The sequence below is a fragment of the Pteropus vampyrus genome, unplaced genomic scaffold, assembly GCF_000151845.1.
Source record: "Pteropus vampyrus isolate Shadow unplaced genomic scaffold, Pvam_2.0 Scaffold159, whole genome shotgun sequence".
NCBI classification, from domain to species: Eukaryota; Metazoa; Chordata; class Mammalia; order Chiroptera; family Pteropodidae; genus Pteropus; species Pteropus vampyrus.
In genome coordinates, this window is record NW_011888940.1 from 2,731,445 (window position 1) to 2,745,885 (window position 14,441).

Here is a 14,441-nt window from a genome sequence, read left to right on the forward strand (position 1 = left end):
GCTAGACAACAAGTTTCCATTTCTACTCTGAACACAAAGAGCAGATGGAGTTTTGAGCTGCCCTGGGGATTTGGGGAAGACGCAAGGATAGTTTTTTGCAGAGGAAAGCGATTGGATACTCTAACGGCTGTCAGTCAACACCGCCAGAGAGTCTACTGTGCGTGGGCCATTTCACTTATTAAGGAAGTCGTTTTCATTGTTTTTGTTTGTTTTTCTTCCCCACTATTTCTTCTCTACTATTTCTTAAGAATAGGTTGTAGCCCCATCTTTCTGGGTTGGTTTGCATTAGGTTCTGCCTTCACGTGGAGTACTGGTGGATGATTTCTCAAGTAATTTCCATCTTATGCTTCCCATGTCATGGGTAGAGAACATCTAAAAGCGTGCCAGTCGGCGCTCATTATGTGTGGCAATTATGTTCTGTAAAGCCACACAAACACTGAATTAGTGAACACTGACCCGTCACTCCTAGAGAAAGTGCAGGGTTAGGTTTCTATAAACTTCTAGTCACAACATTTTCTTCAACCAATCAATACCTAACCTTGGTCCATGTGTGTTTCTGTTTAAAGACATCTGGCATCTGGTTCAATATACATTGCTGACACATTAACGTTGGACTCATGCCAACAGCGTTATCCTGCATGAAGCTTATCCGACATGCATGTTTTCTTCGTAAGGCACAGAATTGTATTCTTGCACTTAAGAACATCAGGAATCACTTAAGTGCTTTGCTTGGGGGCGTTTTAAACAGTGAAATCACCAACAAAAAGCACAAACAAAGGAAAAAAAAAGCATGGCACTAAATAGACCATGAAAAGGACATTTTTTATAGTATGAAAGCTGAGGCAGGAAGGCGGAGCATACCCTGTTGCACTTTAGGTGGGAACGTGTGTGTAGGTGATTGAAAATTTTCACCACTTTGTGAGTGACCAAAAAGCTCTGCAAGTTTCGATTTAACGGTCACAAGTAAATTTTAGTAAGTATGAAAATTTGCACATATAGAATGTGAATAATGAGGATCAGTTGTACTGTGTATTCCAATTTTTTTCTCCAAGCAATGATCGTTTAATTTAACATAAAAATTCCCTATGATGATGCTGTTTAAAAAGAGCAAGCAAATCTGGAGAGATTACATGTAATGTGTTTATGATGGATAAACGTCTCAGAACACCGTCCATGTACCGACGTCACCCATGTTTCTCTCCTCATCCGGAGCCTCTTCATTTCCTCTGGACTCGTAAGGCCCATGGCGTCCTTGACATTTCCGCCTGGAGGTCTCGTAGGCGTATCAAACCTGCCATTTCGAGACACAATGTCGATCCCCTCTCCTCTCCCAACCTCGCTGTTCCCACAGACGTCCCGCCTCAGAGCGCAGCAACCCTTCCTTTCCCTGTATGTACTTCAGGCCAGAACTCTCAGCATCGTCCTTGGCACGTCTCTTTTTTCCTACTCTCCGCATCCAGTTGTCAGCAACTTCTGACATTCACAAGGCATCTTGGATCCTATTTGCCCTGCTCCATCCTGGTCCATGGCAGCATCACCTTTTGCCTGGACTGTGGTCCTAATTTCCTACCTGGTCCCTCATTCCTGGCCCTGCTGCCAGCAGCTTCTCAGCACAGCAGGCAGAATGATCTCTGTGAAATGTGCATCTAGCTGCTTGTGCCTCTGCTCCAGGCTCACCGGCGACTTCCCTTCTCATTCAGAGTGAAATCGTGGACCAAGGGCCACAAGAGTCTACATAATCTGGCTCACCTCCTCATTCCGTGACCTCCTCATTCTATCACTCTTTCCCTTGCTTACTTTGCACGGTGACCTCTTGCTGCTCTTCAAGTGTGATGGCCACACACCTGTCTCAGGACCTTTGCACATGCTCCTGTTTGAACAGATATCCCTCTGACATTCACTTGATCTCTTGAGGTCAGTACTGACTTACCACATCAAGCGAGCCAGCTTCTCCCCCATCATAATCACTATGACTCTATCTCCTTGCCCTGTTTACTTTTTTAAAAAGGAATGCTAGCTGCTATCTGACATGTTTATTAGACATTGATTTTTTTTGGTATGATTTTCTTTACTAAATATAAACCCTCTCAGAGTAGAGACGTTATTTGTTTGTCCACTGCTGTAACCAAGTACCTGATTCAGTGTCTTGCAAACAGTGGGTGTTCAATAGATATTTCTCAAATGAACGACTAAGTGAAACAGTACACGTAGAACAATAGCCTCAGGATGTTAACTGGAAAGGCTGAGGTGAGAGCCTTGTTTAGATCACCCTATTTGCGTGAAAGGGGGCAGCACAAACGTGAACTTATGTCTGTCCTAAGATTAAATATGAATTCTGAGGGCACCCCAAAACTTGGAGAGAATGTTGCTTCTGAGAAAGAAAACTGTCTCCAGTGTAAGAGAGAGAGACCCACTTTTCACTGTATGCTTGTGTGTGTTTACAATGTGCATGTAATATCCATCTTCCAAAAGAAAAAAACAACTAAAAAAGTTAAAGAGAGCATTTTATTTAAAAACCTTCAGTTGAGCATAAGCTTTATTTCGTGGCGAATTCGGACTTCGGAGAACAGCAAGGCGTTGCTTCATTTCTATAGGATAAGGGCTCTCAGACAGTTCCTTTTGCTTTTTCTCTTGGCTGTTTGGTGTATTTTCGATAGCTTCTGTTTATTATAAGAAAAAAATAATTGACGTTTTTGGGTCATCTTGCTCTTTGCCATCTGCCGCAAACAACTTTGACATGAGGATGAGATAGGCACGATGTCAAGTTGGCAACATTTAGAGTGTGGTTTTTCTAATCTGAAAAATTGCAAGTCTGTATCTCAGGGTTATTTTTAAATGTCCATATTTTCCTGTTAAACCCTGCCTTTTGTCTCTTTGGCTTTTTTCCCCCCACTGCGGCTGTTCCCCTATGGTTTTCCATTTGGGTTTCCTGTACCTCAAATCGAATTGGAAAAAATAGACCAAACACCCAGGAGCGTGGCCTCGTCCGCGCTGTCTCCTCGCTTTGCTGTGGTCCCCCAGTGGGCCTCTTGGGACCCAGCCTGAACCACTCAACACCCACTAACGCTTTACGCCAGGGCGAGTTTTCCTGGGGTCTCTGGGAAAACATAAAATCTCGTTTGCTCCTGTGTCGTTGTGCTTAAACCCATGTGTCTAGTGGATAAAGGTCTCAGACATCGGTCGGTGACCTTAAGCTTCAGCTTTGGAAGGCAGATTTCTAACACGTATCCTCCACATATGAGTACTGAGCAGGGGCACAGGCCACACAGAGATGTGGGTGAAGGCCCCCCGTATTATCATGTAGCCACTTAGACTTCACGAAGAATGTCCTATGTCGGCAGCTTTGTGACCTTGTCTTATAGAAGCTCATCTTCTCCTTCAATTTCCAGTAGGAATCAGTAGCTTACTTCTCATATTCACCCTCGGTAATGTCAGTGTTCCCTGTTGTTACTCCATTTCCTTCCTCCTCTCCTGCCCGATAGTCTCAGTGATCTTTGGACTTATGTATGTAGTAAATGGACAGAGAATAATGTTAAAAATAAAAAAAAAAACCGCCCCAAAATAATCTATCAAGTGGCCACCGTAGTTCCCCCGTGTTCTTTACCTGCAGTACGTGGGTGCCCAGTAAATATTTACCAGTCGCGATGCAGCACCAGAGACAGCATGTGGCTTCATTGCCTCCGCCATTCTGTGACTCCCTGCCTTCCACTCCCGTGTGCTCCTTTTACGTTGCTCATGACATGGGATCATTTCACTTCAGCTCACGGCGAAGAGAGCAGGTGGTTTCTCAGATTTGCTCGTCGGAGTCCCTAGACCATCAGTTCCTCGGAGGTGGGGATTTGGGTGCGTAAGCGAGTCTGAGGAACCCGTGGTGCAGGGAGCATCCCTCAGCCTTCTGACTCCAGACTCCCCTGGCTGTACGATCTTCTAACATAGCGGTGATAGTGGTGGGATTTCACTTTCACAGAGTGAAAGAGGGATGCCTAAGACATCTGGCTTTCTAGTGCTCTTGGAACCAAAGTTACCACAGCTGAAAGATAAAGGTTGTCTCCCAAATAACCAGATGCTTGATTATTCAGATATGTGTGACTTAAAGTTCTATTACCCTGTTGACAAAGTTCGATCCATCTTTTAGGCAGGTGACAGCCAGTGTTGATCAACGTTGTGGCTCTTCTTCTTGTGTTTACTTCCTCTTACAGTGGCTAAAACAAAGGAAGACGTATAAGTAAGCCATGAATGTGAAATCTAGCAGGATCTTGGTCCACCATGAGCAGAGGCCACACGTCTCATTGTTTGAGATCCAAGTGAGAGTGAAATATGAAGAGCCCGGGGCGGAGGTGGGTAACATGGAACCGACTTACCTTTCAGCATAATTCCCTAGAAAAGATCACCCAAAGGGATCTCTTTTCCCCTTTGAAAGAGATCACACCTCTACAAACCTTTACCAAACATGCGTGTTCTTCGAAGTCTGTGAGATCACCCACACTTGTTCTACAGAGCAGCATTTAAATCAAAACTGCATATCCTTGGAGACATGAAGACTTACTCAGGGCTTGGATGTGAGCTTGGGGGAACACAGGAGAGGCGAGGCCAGAGGAGATGCTGGCTCCAAGCACAAGATCTGCCCCATGAGACAGAACAGGTGAGGACGGAGCACAGAGGCATACTCTGAGCTGCTGCAGTACAGGCAAGGGAGTTATCAGTGTTCATCCAGACCCAGCAGTTGGTTTGAGCACAGTGATGGGGACCCCACACCAAATGCAGAGCAAGAAAGCCAGATGTGTGCCTGTGAGGGACTCCTGCTTTGGGTCCTGGACAGTATAGGATAGGGACCCCATCGTAGCAAGGGACTAAGCGTCTACATGGAGAAACTAGCCAGCCACAGAGTAGGAACCAAGTCGGGGTGGTATGGCAAGCACGTGGTTGATGTTTAGTAATTTCTTGGTGTTATGGATTGAACGTTTATGTCCCAAAGTCATATATTGAAGCCCTAATCCCCAATGTGATGGTATTTGTAGGTGGGACCTTTGGGAGGTAATTAGGTTTACCTGAAGTCATAAGGGTGGGCCTCCATGATGTGTTTAGTGTCCTTACAAGAGGGAGAGACCAGAGCCCCCTCTTTCTCTGCCATGGGAGGACATATGGGAGAAGGCAGCCATGTGCAAGCCAGGAAGAGAGCCTTCCCTGGGAGTCAAATCAGCCAGCACCTTGATCTTGGACTCGTAAGCCTCTAGAACTATGAGAAAATCAGTTTTTCTTTATGACCAAATCCTCAAGGTGATTTAAAGATGCAGAAATAGTCATTAATTCTGTATGTAGAAGGGAAACTGATTTAAGTGCCATTGGAAACGGACTCATGATAAGAAGTGAAAATGGTCGTCAGTCAGAAAACCAGTGAAAATCTCTTACACGCTTTTCCTGGGTTGTTTCTAGTACCTGGGGCCATGTTGATAAATGCTGGAGGAATATTTCCTTTCTTGTTTACAGTCCTTGCAGTTATACTGAGGCTGTCACTTTGCTTTTCTATGGATTAAATTATTTCTACAAAGCCTGTGTTCTCACTCCCGAGTTAAATGCAAACATCTCCTGCCAACCTGAAGTTAAACTACCTTTGGCAGACGTGAACGTTGGATCAGCATCAAAGGAAATTCTCTTTGGCGTTGAGAGTTGTTTGAACTTTTTCAAGATCAGATTTTCCTTTTCGTGTTAATATTATTTGTGACATCTTGTTTCTTATCCAATGACTTTTTTGTGGCCATTCACCTTGGAACGGTAGCTTGTTGTTCGCAGAGTCGTGGCTTGATGCCAAGGCATGAAGGGACTGTGAAATGCCATCCAGCCTGGCAGGACCACGTCCCTCTTTGGAAGACACTGGCTGCCTGTGCCTGAAGCAGATTGCCGAGGACCTCTGCCCCGAAGCCTCAGTATCCATCACAGAGGAATATGACTGCTGCCTCTACCCAAATGGATGGTTTTGTCATTTCTTTGTCTGGTTTTTCCACCTGCTTGACCCGCGTACGTTTTTATTATCATGGCTTCTTTCCCCCTGCTCCTTTTCCTCCCCTGCTGCTGCCTCTAAAATTACTACAATTAAAAGTAGTTCAACTGAACCTTTGTTTGATTGAAAGTTTGTTCCAGCAGTTTACTTCCAGTGTAGAACTACAACATGAGAGTATAAAGTCCGGGGAAAACAGAGGAGGAGGGGCTTGGGTTATGGGAGCAGCGGCTTTGGCATTGATGAGTGGGTAACCTGCCGCTGAGAGCTGAGCTAATCGAGGCCGTGTGTGTCATGCTACTGTTCACTTGTAAACGTACCCACTAAAATACTTTTTGTTTTAGAATCAATCTTGGAAGTGTGGTGGAGCTACTTTTCTAGCCAGAGAGTAAATATGTCCTCATACAGAACAACACTGTGAGACTCTGCAATTGGTTTATGAGGCAAGACAGTCGAAGGCGAAATAGGAAGTGATTTGGGCTGTCGTTTCTATCGCCCACCAGATCTCAGAGAAGTGCGTTCTCGTTTATTGTAAATGCTCGCTGTACCAAACAGACTAAAATAGTTGTTTTTCCAGGGAGGCTTTGGTGGCACCCTACTCTTTCCTAAGGCCTGTTAGATTCAGTGTGTCTTGCTGAACATGGAGATAAGAAGAAGAAAAGTTTCTGGAAGTTTCTGCAATTTTTTCTAAGACAAAACATTCATTGTATTAGCTCTAGAGAAGTTCGTTCTCTAGAATGAAGAGGGATTCAGCTCTGTTTGGTCTCATTACTTTCTTCCCTGCTCCCGCCGTCTTTACAGCTCACATGTTCTCTGTTTAGATTAGAGAAAAGCTATTTATCAAGAACACTGAAGAATGTCTGTTAGATTTACTCATCGAGGTTGGGGAAGGAATGGGGAAAAAAGGCAACTGTTCTTTTAAAGCACGCATCTGCTGCTGGTGTGGCAGGCGGGGAGAGTCATTTCAAAGGCGCCCTGCGGCCTGGTGGTTCCCGTAGGCACGTGGCAACGATTTTGTCAGATAATCATCACCCGGCTCAAACCGACGCACAGACTGGTCTAAGAATAAGTAGATTAAAAAGGAAAGCAATTAGTTTTCCATATGGGATGATGGAGTTTCTGCTTTTTAAAATTTCCAGGAATTTAAGACCTGCTGGATTCAAAAGTGTGAAGATGAACTAGAAAGCCTTTCGCGTTCCCATCTGCCGCCATTGTGCTTTTTTCACTTTTCCTGTAGTTACGTCTATGAAGTAGCTCTTTTATCACCGTGGAATGCAGCTTTTCAAGAGTTCGAGATTGCTTGTTAATACACAAGGCACGTGATAGCTGGGATCCTGTAGAGGACATGGTGCCTCCCTCCGGCGACAGCATAGAGAAAGGCACCCTGGCGACAGTACTGCTTGGAAATTACTGTTGTTGTTATTAGTAACAACGTTATTAATGCTGACAATATTTTCTGGAGTTAAACTCTAGAAACTTTCTAGCGTATCCTTGAGACTTTCAATCCCCCAAATGAATGCTTTGTGTACTGGACAATAATAATCCTGGTTCATAATTATGTATGACGAGATGGCTGATGGTTTTATTCCCATTTTATAGATGAAGAAGCTTGGGATCAAATAGCCTAAATGATCTTGTCTAAGACCCCCACTTAGTCTCGAGTGTAAAAGTGACGTAGGGGACATTCACTCGTTCAGATATTTTGCCACGCCTCCTTCCCTTCAGCTCCGCCCCACTCTGACGTACGTACCCCGTCTTCTCTTCAAGCTCAGCACAAGGTCTTCTTCCTCCAGAATACCTTTTCGTCTTCCATTTTTCTGATGCATTCACACACAGTGTGTGCCACGCACAGCTGCTCCTTGTTTTTCTTTCTTAGTTTTGATTTGTTGTTGATGAGAATTTTAGCCTTTCACAGACACTCTTGGTTATTAATTATTTTGAAATATACTTTATCTGCCTGCCTGGATAGTTAGCACGTTGTGGACAGGAACTTCAGCTTTTGCTTCTTTTTGCCCATAGGGGTTAATACAGGAACTGGGCTGATTTGTTAGGTTTAGATTTTCTGGAGCTGACATTATACCCTCAAAACTGTGTTCTCAGTTCTGTTCTGTGTATGCCAGGTGTCCAGAATCTACTGTTATCTGTCCTCGCCAAAACATTTACAAGAGTGTAAGGTAATTTGGGAAAAAATTCAACTCCATTTTCCTTAAGTAAGTCTCCCTATTACCCAGTGAAGTACTGTAGTTGCAATTTGAAGGCTCTTCTATATTATATCTAAGATTATAAATATATATTTATATGTAAGATATATAGATCTTAAGATGCATATATTTATGTGTAATATGCAATTATATATAAATGCACATATATTTATATGTAATGTGTAATTACGTATATAAATATATGTATATTTTAAGTGCACTTTGAACATCCTGCCAATGCTAGGAAGTTTACCTTATAATAATTGGCAGTGCTTATCCACTTTTATTAAAAATATTTTTCAAATCACCTAGTCATGAGCTACGCTTTCTCTTTCCTACCTGAGGAAGATGAACCTGCTGGCTTGGTGTGAGAGGCAGCCTTCTGACCAGCGGGGCGCAGCAGCACACACTTCTTGCCCTGACCTTGGCAGTCGGCTTGCGGCAGATGTTCCCTTTCCACGTGGGCCCTTTCCCTCCAGTCCTTCTTTCCCATGGTACTTATGTCAGGAGCAGAACATACAGATTTAGTGTTTTCCGTGTATCTGGGGCAGGGCTGTTGCCTTTCATGAAAACTACGTGTCTAGCAAAAAGGGACTGACTTTTCCATGAGAATACTTAGGAAGCAAAAAAAATGAGAACTTTCTAGAACCAGCCTTCATTAGAATATGGTGTGAGAGTTGATGGTGGAGAGTCTCTCCAGTCAGTCACATTGCTTCTCTTCTTTTCAGTTGAATTTTATTGTGCTTTTAAAGACAAGATGGGGTATGCCCCGAATCTAAACTGTTAAAATGCATACTGAAGAAAATATTTGCATTTCATAAGGATTCTTTAGATTTTCTCATTTTCTTTAAAGCAGGGCTCTTTTAATATATTCAAATATATTTACAGTTACAGAAAGCAACATCATCAACAAAATTATGTACAAATGATCTTTGAGGAAACTTGCACTTGAGTGACACTAAATCCTCCAGACCATTGCCTTCTAGAAGCTTCCCCTGGAAGCCCCCTGAAGTCTTCCCAGTGTACACTTACAGAGTATGCCTGGGTGTTCACACTTCCTCACTGCATGCCCTGTGAATTCACATGTGCCTACGTGATTTGTTTTGGCAAATGGAACCTTGGCGGTGTGTGTCTTAGCCCACTTTGAGCAGAAGCGTCCATTGTGGTTGCGAAGTTTACATCGGCCTCCTGTGCTCCTGTGCTTTTTGCCATGAGAGGCTCTGTTCAGACAGGAGCTGTTCTTTCAACGTTTATCCCAGAGTAAGAAGACCTGAACCCAATCTGCAGCCAAGAACACCCGCTATTTATTTATTCAATAAATCTTTAGGAAATGTCAGGCGCTGGTGATACAGCAAGGAGCAAAAAGATATGGTCTTTATTCTCACTCACCTTAAAATCGAGTAACTTTCAATACTAAAATAAATGTAAATAAATTATAAGATGTAAAATTGACACACTTCTTTTTTAAAGGTAATGTGCCAGAATGCTTAGCCCTTTCACAGTTCTGGTGGTCCACGTCAGACAAGCCACTGAGACACACAGCGCCATGACCATTTTGGCAGGAAGGTCTGGGAAGCATTGACTGGAGGTGAAGTGTGAGATGGGCTTGGGATAATTAATGGGCCCAGGAAAGCAGAAGTAGAAAAACAGGGACATCGAAGGCATGTACGTATCCATGGGTCAGTCCTTCCAGTGCTGAAATGCTTATGTGTGTGTAGGAGGAGTAGTCAGAACAGGCATTCGGGTTTCCATCCGGCTGCATGATCAAGACATGGGTACAGAAGCAAACTTTTCAGGGGGTATTATTAAGCTCTGCATGCTTCAAGATGTTTTAGTATCTAAAGAAAGAGTTAAATAATGACACAGAAGTAGGAAGTTACATAACAGTGGGATTATGTAACCTGTTTGTAGAGTTTGGGGCTGTAAGAATGAAGTGCCGACTGTCACCATGAGGAACCATTCTCTGGAGACGTGACCTGCCGACTGGAGTCTGAGTGCCCAGGTTTGGATCCTGACCCTCCTGCTTAATATCTAGGACAGCTTGGGCAAGTCGCTTAATCTTTTTACATCTTAGTTTTCTCATCCACCTGTTGTATCCACCAGAGGCTTTGTGAGTATTAATGAGACAGTGCGTGTGAACAATTTGTAAGGGTACCTGGCTCATCGTATGTGCTCAATTCAAGATGATATTATCGGCACTGTGGGAGAGGTGCTAGATCTTTCTGTGGCTATGAGCAGGAGCCCTAGATTTAAGCTTAGTGACAAGTTTTCTAAGTGTCCCTGAAACAGTCTTATTTCTGGGTCTGGGACTCCCTAAGCAAATGACACTTTTTCATGTTACTTTCTTTGGTCGTCAAAACGTCTCTTAAAGTAGGTGAAGCCTATATGTCTTGGATAAAAATCTGGCTTGTACAATTCAGTTCTAATACAGTGGCGCGAACTGAGGTAGCAATGATGTGTTTGCCATGTAAGAGTGTGGTTGGCTTCTTGCTTTATATTTTCAAAGGCATGATGGAATCCTTCGTATTTGGGTAGCCCAAGCCCTGTAATTTTGGGTGCTTGTAATGCAATTCAGGACTCCACTCAACTTGCACCATAAAATGGCTTTATTCTCAAGATGGCCTGAGACCACAAGTCATGCGCCTTGCCTTTGCCATGACTTGTGTGTCCTCTGTGTCCTTCCCTGAGGGCGTGAGGAAGGTCCCAGAGGCTCTGAGAATACTCCAGCCACTCACCTCCTCACTGCCCGGAAGGCTGAGGGCGTCATTACTTTGGTTACACATCATCCCTTCTTCAGGACCTTAGGAGGCAGCATGAAAGCTTGCTTGAGTGTTACCTGTGCTGCGTGACCCCATGTCTCTGTGTGAGGTCTCCCTCATTTAGAGGAACAAAGACCGGTGTCTTGCGTCAGCCAGGGAACTAAACTATGGGTTCTTAGAAATATATAGATTATTCCAATTTGCTGCTGTCATTGCCACATGACTCTGGGATCAAAAAGTCCTCCTCCTTGGACCCTCAGTCAGAGCATGTGGCCATAGCCTCAGACACAGCACAGCTGTTGATGGATGGAGGGGACTCCTGGGTAGGATGTGGTACGGATGTTTAAAGAGCATCATGTTCCACTGGCATCGATCAAAAAGGGCCTCACCATTCTCAAGGGCCATTTTACATAATCTACCAGCATTTGAATTTGATATAGCAAATCACGCCTCCTCCCAAAGCATTTTCTTTGCTGAGTTTCCAAGATATGGCACTGTGCTGGCTTCCTGTGGTCTCCTTTGCTGATTCCACCTTACATTGCTGACAGCTTAATATTAAAGTGCCCAGGGTACTTCTTTTTTCTTGCTTTGCTTACTGCCTAGATGATCCCATCTTGGTTCCTCTCTGTAAATAACAGTAACACGCTGGCAACTCTATGACATTTTATGTCTTTAGCTTAGACCTTGCCCCCGAACTTCAGATTCACATTGAACTGCCTATTTGATGCTCAATTTGTATGTCAAATGAGCGTCTCAAACCTAATACATCCAGGACAGAATTAATTTAAGCCACATTCCATTTCTCCCCTGGATTGTGGCAAAAGCTCTCTGTGTCTCCCCTTGTCCCCTGAGGCTATTCTCACCAAGTGTCCTTTTGAGTGGCGACTACTTTAGATCAGTCACTCTTCTGCTGACAGTCCTTCAGTGGTTGGTTTCCCACTTCACTCAGAGTAAAGCTAAAGTCCTTATAATTGTCTACGAGGTCCTGCAGGATGTGGCCTCTCATTGCCTTGCTGATCTTTTTTCTTGCCTCTGCCCCCTCCCCCTTTCTTCCCTCCCCCTTCTCCCCACCTCCTTCTTCCACAAACATGCCAGAGGTATTCCCATGCCAGGACCTATAACCTGTTCTCCCTTCTGCCTGGGCTCTTCTTCTTCACCCAGACTGACACCATGGCTAACTTCTTCACCTGCTGTAGGTCTTTACACCTGTGTTAGCTCTTGATGAGCTCTCCCTGGCCATTTTTCAAAATCTCAACTCTCCCATCTGGTTGTAGTTATAACCATATGAAGTAATATGTACTTAATTGGCTTTTAAAACGTATCTTTCCCATCTCTTATGAGAAGGGAGCAGAAACTTTTGTTTGTTTTGTTCACTGCTCTGACCCATTCTCTGATACATAACAGGGGCTTCGATAAGTGTTTATGGAATGCACGACTGCATGAATTTCCATGAGTGCTACACTGATGTCGAGCTGTCATGTGCTAATGAGGCTGACATTTCGGCTTCAAGAGCAAATTGCTCACCAAAGAAGTTACCGGGGGTATCTATTGAATCGACACCTTTGTTCGCAAAGGGGAATTTTTGTTTTCATACAGTGTAATGAGGGTTGTTTTTTAAAGAAGAATTGGTCCACTTTATTTCGCTGCAGGTGCTTGCTTTCGGGGCTGCAAAGCTGCAGCTTGTGAAGAAGCCATTTAGGAACTTAGGAAGGAAAAAGGACACGTTACTGGCTTGTTTCAAATTGTTAAAGGTATTAATTACCTTGTATAAATGTATGCAGAATTCTCTCTAGCTCAAGAATCATTTCATGGTATTGATTTTTGTGATATCATAATATAGGCCATTAGTGCAAGTAAAATAGCATCTTTCAATCAGCCAGTGACCAGGAACTAAGATGTTGCTCTTAGTAGGGGTAACTATTTCTGACAGGGCAACCGTATTTCTTTTGCCTTCTTTCTGGTTTATGTTATTAAACTGTATTTGTTAATTTCTTGTAGTTTCAACAATACTGATCAGAGACTCATAAAACTAAGAGATCCTAGCTTTCCTTCAGCATTCTTTTGGAAGCATCGTGTTTATGTATTCTGTGTCAAATAGTCATACCTGATCCTTTTAAGATACCTGTAGGAAATTAGACTTGTCCATTGGTGGTAGTCTCATGTTTTCTTTTTTCTTTCTTTCCCCTTCTCTTCTCTCCCCTCCCTCCCCACACCCTCCCCTCCCTACTCCCCTCCTCTCCCTTCCCTTCCCTTCTCCTTTCTTAACATTTTATATAGAAAATTTCAAATATGCACCAAAACAGATAGAAGAGTATAATGAAACCTCTACATATCCATAAGGCAGCTTTAAAATTTATCAACACATGGCCAATTTAATTTCCTTTATACCTTTTTTTTTAAAGTCTTCTACACTGAGAAGCTTAGTTCTCAACAGCACTGGAAATGATATAATAGGAATATTACATAATTACTTGTTCCCTCTGTTTCACAAATAAATACACCTGAAACAGTTTCAGAAAACAACATCCAACGTTGCAAAACTGAGTTTATGAGTAGCGGTTCTCTTTGTCCTTAGGATATGTCCCTATGGGACAAAAGTACAATGTTTTATCATCATTCATAATAGTTTTTCTTAGTGTAGTCATACCATTGTATACACTTTTAGGTTAATTTTAAGTGTTCAGGCTTTGCTTTTTAAATTTTAATCTTGATTTATAAAGTCAAATCCACTAAACAAGATACTTTCAAAGAAGTCTAGCTTCAGTCTTGACTATATCCTGGAACTTTTCCCTTCCTTAGGTAATTTTAGCTTTATGTTTTATCCTTCTGCTGTTTGTTTTTTCTTCAAAGCCTTTCCAAAGGCATTGTCGTTGGCATTCAAATGCTCAACAATGGGGCGGGCTGTCTTTGAAGTCACTGCCACTCCACCATCCCATCAGGCCAAGATGCCCCAACTGGGGATTCAGGTCACCCTGGGGATTCAGATCACCCTCTTTTGGGACAGCCTAGTTGACACTTTGAATTCCTGTTTGTTTGCTTTTTTGTTGATTTGTTTTTTTTCCTTCTAACAGAAGTGATTCCATCATTCATTCTGGATCCATCCCTTGAATTAAGGTGAAGACTGAGGCTCTCTTAATTATGTGGGCTCATTGCCCATCAGAATTCCCTGCTTCCTATCCACATTGTCCGGTCTTAAAAAAAAAAAAAAGCAGCTGAAAAATATGTGGGATCACTGAGTAAATTCCAAAGCTGGCAGACTTTGTGTTTGCCAGTTGGCTTTGTTCAGTACCTTCATCTCAGTGCTGACCAAAAGTGCAGGAGGAGAAGGAATAAGAAGTATGAATAAACAGGTACCAATAAAAACAGTGGAAAGAGGGAAACGGCATTTCCGTCAGGTAGGGACATTGTTCAGAGAGTACATTTAGCAGTGTGCATTGTAAATGTACACAAATTTATAAAAATGACTTAACAGGAGGTCATAAAACA